Raw genomic sequence first — 11,058 nt, 5'->3', positions numbered from 1 at the left:
CATAATTCTGCTGCTTAGGAATAGAGCCCTACCTGCTTCCTTTGAAATAGGCAACACCTGCCCCAACAACTGTTCTCATCAACATAAACATTACTTTAGGAGGATGCTTAAAGGTGACAAAGTGCCAAAACCTACCCTAGACCTTTCTGAGTTTGCAAGGTGGGCAAAATGTTTACTCTGATTAAAAAGAATAAAAATCCCATTTCCTGTAATGAAAATGGAGGAGTTAATGTGAGTGGAAGTTCTTTTTGTTATGTTGCAAATATTCTATTCACAATATTCAATTTGAGTACAAGTTGCACTATTTGAGGTTCTCTGAATAATTCACGTGCATTCATTTACTCTTGATTAGTGGATCCGCTTCTTCAAAAGGTAAGTATTTATTTTATTTTATGACATGTAGCATTAATAATTTATTGCATTTCTCACAAGCTGCTTTTAAAGAAAGCAATGAAAATTTGCAAGGAGACAAGAGTTCTGAATAGATATAAAAAGCCAAGGAGTCACTTAAGCTGTCATTTTGGAAATTGTTACTGCTGTTTCTCAGGGAGGAAGAATGCAATCTCGATAATGCAGAGGAGTGAATAACCTGGGCTGAACAGATGATGCAATGACAGAGAATTGCAGCACTGCTTTCTGTGCAATAAATGACAGCCAGGCACTCGTGTCCCCTGCCTTCTCAGTGATGAGTATCTCTTTGGAGAAAACCTTCTATGAAAACTATTCTTGTGCAGTAGCACGAGGATTATCAAACACCTTTGGAAAACTGCAGTGGGAAAAGGCCAAATAAAATTACTGGGACAAGTAGTAATGTTATTTATGGTAAATGAAAAATAAATCGCATCTGCAAAGCATGAGGACTTGGAAGCTTGCATTCAAAGGAGAGGAAAGCTCTGGTAGGGACAGCTGGACAGTGTAACTTGACTATAAAAGTTATCATGTTAATATAAATTTTAATGCTAATTTCATTCCATTAGAGAATTCAACTCTTAAGACTTCAGGGTAGCTTTAGAAACCAGGATGTGCCCTGTTGACAGTTTCCCTATTGACTGTATTTCCTCAAGCACTCATCTTAACTGGTTTCTCCTAATTTCACTTGTAGACAATTATATTAAAATTACAAAGGCTCAATTACTTTTGCTATCCTAATTTCTAACATCACATTTAAATTACTCTAGAATGCAAGCTGCCTTAAATAGAAATTGAGAGGTACATCTGTTTCCATTTTTGCTAAAATCATTTTATTTGTTGCTGAAATTGGGGTAGTTGCATAGAAAGGCCACAAAGGAACAAACTGCCACAATAGTCAGAGATATTACCAAGAATTTATGATATTTTCTGTCTTTTTTTACCTCTGCCGCTTAAGGACAGAAGCGTGGGATGTAACACTGGTTTGTACAAATCACCTTTGTCAGTGTTATTTCAATACGTATAAATTTCCATAGTAATAATAATACTATAAATTAACATATTTCAGCAGTAAAATGCAATTTTACTCCACAATTTTCTGCAATAAACACACAGTTTCCTTTTTTTTAAATTTAAATGAACAAGGTTAAAATAACCTTGATTTATTCAGTTATTTTATCAAGCAATATAGTTAAAATCTACTTATGTAAAACTTCTTAGACTTATGCTGAACAGCCAAAGCCTCTCTAGAGGGTCACCATTCAATTGATCACTTAATTTTAAGCCCTTTATGGTTAGCAAAAGTTATAGAATCAATAGTCACAAATTCAGCCCGTTTAAATTAGTATTCATAAACTGAGCAAAAATGGGCACATTCCTGTGCAGAATAATCTGTGAGCCTTTAGTTATTATGGCTGCCACAGATTCCACTTAAAAAAATGCCAAATCAAGTTATAAAATGTGCATGAAATACAATATGAATATCTAACTTTATCAAGTACCTGCACTTCCAGGTAAGAAGTGTAATGTAGCTGTATAAAAGAATAATTTTCCTACTCTGGATATGAACTTTCTGCACTGAAATCACAAGAAGTTGTTCCTGGAATTTATATCTGTTATTATGATATTTTCATGTCACACCTCATCCATGAAGGTAACCGTGGCTGAGCAACTAAAGTTTCAGGGAAAATTCCTTCAGAAGGTGAGTAACTCAAAGCAAGAAAACTTTGGGGTAGTTAAAAAGGTTTATGATACAAAGAATAAAGTTGAGGGAAAATGATTTAGAGATATTAAAAAAAAAAAAAGAGAGTGCACATTTACTGTGCATATTTATGTCCAGCTGAGCTGAGAACCAGGTAAAGGCAACTCCGACATTATTTCCTTCTTACCAGCACCCACACTTTTACTGCCTGTGCATATTTCTCATCTTAAACTTATATCTCAGGTCATTTATCCCTGCGGAATTGGCTTGGAGAACACTACTAAAGGTGTTTTTCAGACTAAAATTCTCGCTGCATCTGCCACAAACTCCCTACTACTGGTATTACTACAGCTGGAGTTACTTTAATTAAGTTTTTGCCAACTGCAGCCAAATATGACCTTATCTAATGAGTGTTCCTGGCAATCTCATGAGTTGAGAGCCTTTCTGGGAAGCAGAAATTTGCCAAATCTGGCAGGAAGTCCTAATTTTGTTGCCACATGCTGCAGCATGTGAGACAGATACGTTGGATAAGGCAGCTGCTATTGAGCTACAGGCTTTTGGCAGCTCATTCCTGGCCATGTGGAGAACATGCAGTGTTGACACAGTCCAGAAAATAATGAATTAATAATTAGTAAAAAAAAAAAAAAAAAAGTTAAAACTTAATGGTGCAGATTTTGTCCAAGTAAACTTGGGAAAGTCCAGTGAGAAGGAGTTTGAGGTGTACCCAAAAGGAGCTGCTAAATATCGAAATCATTTAATGGAAAGCTAGACTGTAGTACTTTTCCTGTTAGAAACGGCACTGTCAGAGCTGTCCTGCTGTACAACGTGGATGATAGTATTCCAAGAGATTCCCAAGCAAAGGAGACTTGGTGAAACCACCTGGGTCAGTCCAAGATGAGTTCCTCACAGGCTCTTCCTCTGCATGTGACCTCTGTCCGGGTGACAAATGATGCTGTGGGAAAGCAATTTCATTGAGATAACACTTTTCTTGCCTGCTTGCAGCCACATATTGTTCAAATTTAGGCAGTTAGCAAACAGGTAAACTCATAAAAATCCATTTTCCCACTTCAGGAGAGTTTTCTTTTTTTGTCATGAAGTGGCAAGACCATTTAACAACTTCTTTGCATTACGGCAAGACTCCTTGTAGATTTCTTTCTCCCTCTTGGTGTTTTCCCTACACAGGAGAAAGATTATTTAATGTTTTTTGTTCAGTTCCTCTGTGGTACAGGTGTGCATGCCTAAGCACAGTTGGCATTCTAACAGACATAAAAGAGAGAGGGATGTGCCAGCACAGCATCGAGCAAGGGGGTGAAGAAAGGGAAGTGGCAACCCAGCAACTGCACTTGATGCCTTAAGTTTAATCTTTTATGTATTTCAGATTCTGTGCTGCCCAGGGGTGCAGTTCTGAGCCTCACAGCCAGTGTCACTCAGCTCTGCACACAGCAGGGACACAAAACAAATCCTTTTCCTGCTGCACACCAAGGACAACTTTCAGTCCCAAAAGCACAAACAAGGGTGGGCTGGGAGGGAGGAACAAGAAGGATGGGACCTCACAACCTGAAGCTGCAATTTGACTATTAAACCCCAAGATGGAAATGGACCAAAACTTATAAAAATGTAAGACTTCCTGACTGCTCTTCCATTTTGTGACCATTTTGGGTCTACCTTGCATGTACCCCATGCCAGATTCTTGTCCTGCCCAAGGTGTATCCTGGAGGTCTTTCAATAAACACCTACTTTATTTTCTAGCTCTGTCCAACCTCTGTTCCAGGTCAGCCTTCCCAAGGCATCACACTCAGCTCCTTAAACTAATCCCGGTTCACACCATGGGAGCACAGCTCTCTGCTCAGCTGCCTCTTGAGCTGGTTAAGCAGAACTCGTCACAGAAAAAAATTTGCTGATTTGTCTTTAGCGCAAACCCAACTCTTTGTTCTTTTGTGCACATCAAACCTCAGCCTCTTGCATTCCTCTGACAGGAACGTGGCATGAGCACAGAACACACCCAGGTGCCTCCTGGCAGGCAAACCAGCCTGAGAGGGCAGGTCATACTTGCTGGACAAGAGGGGTTGGGATTGTCCCATTTGGTGCACACTCATCACACTTCTCATACTTAGAACAGAAACCTTCATGCAAATGCTGGGTTTGGACTCATTTGATGTTAGCCGTCTGAAAGGCAGACATCTTATTTCCCAGCTTCTCTCCATCCTCAGGTGAGCACATGGAGGTTCCAAAATTTTCCAAGTGAAGGAATTACCCCTAAAGGTTACTTTTACCCTATCCCCAGCTCAGAGATTCCTTAGACAATGAACTTTGACAAAAAAGCCCCCTAAAATTATGGGTGATGTAGATAACCTTGGCCATTGTGTCTAATTAGAAGTACACGGATTTTTTTCCTCCCAATATGTAATCGGCAAATGTGTATTTATTTATTTATTTTTGTTTGTTTGTATTCGGCCTGCTGGGTAGATTTCCTTTCATTGTAATTAGATTCAGGTACTCGCATCAGATGTTCTACATAGAGTAAACATTAAGATTCCTGAATTTTCATTACATCTCCTATATTCAATGAATCATTTATATGCAAATGAACTCAAATTTTACAGCATAAATCTTCAATATTAGTGTTTTTGTAGTCCTTTCTTTGAATTTTAGTGGCATATTTTTAGGGAATTTCAGACAAGCACTGCCAAAACAGTAATAGGCTTCAATAACTGCCTTTTGTAGACTGAAGTGACAGCTTTGAGGTTGGAAAATTTTATCTTTTCTTTAATATTCAGTAGTTTTACAGTGACAAGAAACACATTTTTGAGTCAATAGGCTGAAATCTGATAAAAAGCATTTAAAAACCCAAGTAGATTGATTGGGTGCAATCATTGCAGGAGAGTGACTCCAGCTAACAAAAAGGCTCAATCTTCCCCTGCCTCATGGTGACAATTTTGCTTTATAGGGAAGGAGCTGTGCAGCACATTTTCTGCAGCACATAAGCTGCAAATGTGACCCTTTAGATTCTTTTTTTCTGCATTTAAAGAGCTTGTTTAGAATTTCAGAGGCTTGTTTTCTTTGCCAATTTCCCCAGCATCATTTTTATGAGTCAGCTCAGACAGTCTTTACTTTTCAGATGTCAAGGCCTTGCATTACATTTCCTACATTACCAGGCAGGCACGGTGCTAAATGTCTCTGCTGCAATTGAAACAAACAAACATCAGCTTGGATCTGCCAAGACAGGAAGCTCTGACTTTGTGCATGCCTCCATAAGATGATGAATATTTTTAGATTATGTTTAGTAACTAGAGTGATACCCAATGCTGACATTTGTCTCTCATACAGAGATGAAATTTGAAAACAATGAAAATTACATTTGGAGTGTCTGTACTTATACTTAGGTTGATTATGTATCTTTCTTTTTTCATCAGTTTTCAGTTTTTAAATCATTCTGCTCCATTGTGGTCTCTCCAGCTCAAATCACTTCAAAGCATTTGCTTTTGCACAGCAACAGCAAGAGTCCCTTTATATTTTCTAGAAATGAGCCTGTAAGATTTCCTGGGGAAAGAGCCTTTTTAAATAGGCCTCAAAGTATTCCAAGTAGGTCTCCTTTGTCATTACAGATCTTGATTATATTGATTTTTAACAGGTATTTCTATGCAAACCAAAAATTTTGCATATCTATAAAACGCTAATGAATAAAATTAGCATTGCACTGCAGACAGCCCAGTGTATCTCAGCGTACGTGTTAGCTGGAAAGGTTGGCCATTTTTCCTGTTTGCCTGTGTCTTTTTTTCTCAAAAGTATTCAAAGTATTCACCTTTCCCCCCACCTATTCACCCCTCTTATAATCACTTATTTTTTCAGACTGATTTTAACTTCCCTCTGTACACAGAAGTTTGATCTACACAGCAGAGAAGAAATACCCCACATCCCTTATAGAACAGCTGAAATTTGCAAAGTTTAGACAAGCTTTTGGGTACAGCCTTTTATCCTCTCTGGTAACTAAACAACAACTCAAGCTAAGCACAGGTTAAAAGCAATTTCTCTTGGTTTAATCTCTTTATGTTAATCAACTCTTTTACCACATGCATAACAGCTGCAGTGGCAATGAATGACTTCATTTCTGTGCCTTATAAAAGTGTCCTTTTTTCTTTGCACATCCTACTCATCTGCTCTAGAACACATCACAGCTGGTGTCTTACAGCTAGGGGTTAAAATCTAGTACAGAGCTCCCAGGCACCTTGTTCGTCTGTCTCTTGGATGGATGTTCACAGTAACTTTCTTTTTTATGAACACAGACTTAATCCTGGTGGCAAAAAAAGGCGAGAAGAGGTTGCACCAATTCCACAGTGAAAAGCAGAATGCATGAACCTACAGATTTCTCTTTCTGCTTTGAATTACATATGAAGACCTAGGTGTCACACCCTAAACATATCCACTGTCAGAACTTTAGCTTTAAGCATTAAATTAGCACCAACAAAAGGCATCTAAATCATGAAAATAATAAAAATAAAAGTGGAAATACATTATGAGTCTCACTGTAGTTATCAGGCATGTCATGTTTTCATACTGGAATAGGAATGCAAGGACCAGGACACAAAGAATAGATCTTGGAGAAATACTTGTTTGCCAGTAAAGTGCACAAGTACCTTCTTAAAATATGACTTTCATGACTATTCAAGGGAGAAGAGCTGTCTTCTGAACAAGCAAGCAGGAAGCACCTGCTTGCTTGTTCCCTCTTCTGCTTGACATGTGGCACTTCCAAGGAGGAGCAGACTCATGACTGCTCCAACTGCAACCCAGCCCTAAGCCCACACCTGGAAAAAACCTGAGGAGAAGGCAAAAGTGCTAAAATATCATGTGGGCAGCACTCCTCCAAACCTGTCTGCTGCTGGGACCCAGATGTTCTGTTTTTAAACAAATCCATGTGTGTGTTCTAGCAAGCCCTTCCCTCAGCCCAAATTACCTGGCAGGAGTTGGAGCCCATCGTAACAGGCAAGAGAAGCTTTTTAAACAATGCACCAGGGCTGCAGTGTTTTGGTGAAAATATTGCACTTTGTCGGGCTGGACAGCAAATCCCTGTGGATTCAGGAATTTCCACCTTGCCAGAGCAGGGCTCCAGGTGCTCCCTGTGCCTGCAGGGAGATAAGCAGAATGAGGGGAGCACAATTCTGCAATTCCCCTGCAGCTCTGCAGTGACACCAGGGACAAAATGGTGCACTTCTTCAGGCACTACACATTTCTGCCCTGCTCTGTTCTTGTTCTGCCAGACCTCTGTGAAATTCCACACTTTCCTTGCCTCCTGAGGTGGCCCTGCAAAAAAAAAAAAAATTTGCCAACTCCATCCAAACCAGGGAAACTCTTCAGCTCCATAAATTTTCATCCATTTTCTTAATTTGGAGGTTGAATATTTATCTAGCCTAGCAACTGATGTGTCAGCAGTTATGGCTGTAAGGGAACATACTCGTGCAGAGTTCTGATGCCAAAATAAATAATATTTTCCTGCTTGAAAGTTCCTGCAGATGTAAAAGCCATAACTGCATCAAAGAATAAGATATTACTGCCTTAGTGTCAGGCCAACAAGAGCTGCTCCTTAAATATGGACTAAAATAAGATAGAAGAATGCATAAAATGTTGCTTCATTAGTTCCTCGTTTGATGGTTATTTCTTTATATCACATTCATGGTGAGAGGATAATCTCTTTAGCTCAACAACAACCCGTTAACCATGTTCTCTCAATTAGAAATAGCTTCTTTTCTAAAAAAGCAAACACCATAAACACTCCTGCCTCCAGCTCATAATGATTTTCTATAAGTAAATGTATCAGAGGCATAGTGCAAGGAAGGAGCCTGGTACAAAGAGAAATGACACAGAAATGGAAGATATTTCCGATCATATAAAGCTCAATTGCTGTACACATTGTGTGTGAATATTTTTACTGTTTACCAGAAGCCTGTTACTCAGGTGCATAAAGCAACTACAAATAAAGTCAAATTTTCTTGACTTTCTGGCAGTCTGGGGCTTCCCAGTAAAAGGAAACTTGGAAAGCTGAAAATGGGAGAAAAGCGTAGCCAGGGGAATACTTTTAAACAACTTATGTTTCAGAAACCCAAAGAAAACAGTGCAAAGGAGAAAACTGCTTTCATGGATCTAGTTTATTAATAAGCATTGTATTAACAAGACAACATGCTGTACAGAAACCTGAAATAGAACTACTGCAAATTTACTGGACTTTAAATGCTGCTGGACTGCAGTACATGGTGCCCGGCTGCGTTATTTGTAGAGTGTGGTTAGGGCTGTTTCAATACACAGACATACACTGCTCACTCCCAGATCCTGTAGTTTGCCATAGAGCAGGGAGACTTCCCAGAAACACAAACTCAAATATTTACAAGAAATAGTCAATCTCTTTCTTCACTAGGGATAACATAAGTTATACACAATTTTCCTATGTATACCAAATAAAATCTTTGCCTTCAACTTTACTTTGTGTCTGCACAAACCAATTCCTTCCCGTCTATTTACCCAGCTAAATCAGGGCAGCAAACTGCAGTGTGATCATTTAATTGCTTATCTTTGATTAAGGGTCGGTATTCAACCTGCAAAAGGAAAACGTGAAAAATCAAATAAAGCCAAGCATAAATTTGCCAACTTTAAAACCTCAGCTTGACTCCAACAACCTTGAGCTAATCAGCCATTACCAGTGGAAATATTTGGAGGCTCTGCCTTTGGCTGGACCATGCTGGAAGCAGGGGAGGAGTGGTGGGTGTGGGCTGGTGGGTTCATGGCTCCGTGGGTTTGGAGTTCCCCATGGATTACAGCGTGCTCAGGGTACAACAAAGCCGAGTTTCCCTTCTCTAGGGAAAATCCCAAACAGCCCCAGGCACAGCAGGGTCAGGGATGCAAAGGGATCTGTGCTCTGCTCCAGCTCTGGGCTCAGCACCACAGAACGGATGCTGTGTGGAGCTGCCTCGTGCTAGCATTCCTAAACCCTCCGGTCCTATTAGCACGGGCTTATTGCCATGCTAATTAGCTAAATGACCTGCATCCGGCCAGCTCCCGGCCCGGGAGAGCAGGTGCTCTGCAGTCCTTGTCTGGCCAGGCAGACATGCTTAATTGTTCTTTAGAATTAAGTTACACTTCAGAATACAGCACAGCTCAGGAAAACAAAGAAACAGCATCTTTTACTTCAAACAGTTTGAATCGGTTCTTTTTTTAAATTTTTTTTGTCTTTTTTTTTTTTTTAATTAATTTTAGCATTGACTGCTTTACAATATGGCAATAATCCATTTCGCAATGCTCAGGAGTGCAACAAGCATGAGTTTGGAGGGGGAAATAATCTAGACTCGACTGTGTGACACATCACTTTGAAGGCAAAGGTTTTCCTTTATTGTTACACTGTGTGGAACAAATCTAATCATGTAACTAGCATTTTACTGTATATTGTATATAGAGTCGTTTTCTCCACAAATTCACACAAGTAAGGTAAAATAAGTTAAATGACTAGAAAGAAAAAAAAATACACAAAAATATACAGTCTATGTACTAGATAAATTATTTATATATATGGCAAGATGTGTAACGAGTCTCTAGCAACATTATTCCTCTGGATACTGACATGCTACTCAGAAAAATGTTGCCTCAAATGCGTATTTTTATATATTAGAGGTATAATATATAAAAATGAGGGAGCCGTTTATCTCCTGATACATCTCCTTGTGTATTTACAATTAATTGCTCTGTATCTTGTTGACTGAATCTTAGAATATCAAACACATTTTCATGAATATAATGTTTAATACTTCTTATAATCAGGCTCATCTTTATGCTTTTTCTTTAAGTAATCTTTTACTCTTGCTTGGTTTGGGTGTTTTGTTGGGTTTTTCTTTGTTTGCTTTCAAGGGAAGGGGGCTGGTTAAGTGCTTCTCTACCTTAGGGAAATAAAAAAAAAACAAAACCCTAAAGTAACTCCTAAATATTTAAACTAAGTGAAGTTGTTGGGGTTTTTTCTCCTACCAATGAAAAGAAACCCACTAATTCTGGGTCTTTCACCTTTTCCTATAAAAATCCTAAAATTGTAGAAATTAATTCTTTGCCAGAAAATTTCAGTTGCAATCTTCATCCCCAAAAGAACTCCCCAAAAGCCCCCCCCCCCAAACCCCACAAAAAACAAACCAAACCAACCAAACAAACAAACAAACAAAAAGAGTTTTCCAGTGGAGCTGCCAATTCCATAAACATTTGGAATAGCAGCATCTGTAATAAAAACTAAAGCCCTCTGCTTACAATAGGAGGAATTAGTGTCAGCATTATTCTAAATTTGCACAATTAGTATGTTTGGTAAATCTGTGTAAACTACAGATAAGCTCATTTTTTGCATATCCCTGAAAAGAACTGCCAAATTCTCTCCTCCTGATGTCTCCAAAGCAAACAACAAAGGGTTTTGTATACATTAGGTATGAATTAATTTGTCAATTTTTCAATTGTTCCAGGATTGAAAAAGAGATGTGTCAGTACCCAAAGGATTATGGTTTTTTTCCAGGATTTACATGCAACTGGAAGCCAGTGTGCCACATCTTTTCTAAAAGTTATTTAAAACTACTTAAAAAAAAAAAAAAGAGGAAGCAAAAGAAGTACATCATTAGATAATCGGATGCCTATTAATTAAACCCTATCAGTAGGTTAAAAGTGAAGCTTTTTTTTCTTTTTTTCTTTTGTTTTTTCCACATGAAATCTAAATGTGGTTTGAATAGATTTACAGTGGGGACAGCAATATATAAAGCTACTTATACCTGCTGGGCACATAAGAGAAGCTCTTTTAGCATTCATTGGAAACCCTCAACAACTTGAACTTCTGTAAATTTTACAAGCAGCTAATATTACAGCATTTTTACACACAGTTTTGTTTATAAATTACAGATTTAAGTTACATTATGAAGCCTACATAGAGTTCTACCCATAGG

The sequence above is a fragment of the Chamaea fasciata genome, unplaced genomic scaffold (assembly GCF_029207755.1).
Source record: "Chamaea fasciata isolate MVZ Bird 193981 ecotype frontalis unplaced genomic scaffold, bChaFas1.0.hap1 SCAF_35, whole genome shotgun sequence".
NCBI classification, from domain to species: domain Eukaryota; kingdom Metazoa; phylum Chordata; class Aves; order Passeriformes; family Sylviidae; genus Chamaea; species Chamaea fasciata.
The sequence above is the reverse complement of the archived record's forward strand: the minus strand, read 5'-3'. Positions refer to the sequence as shown.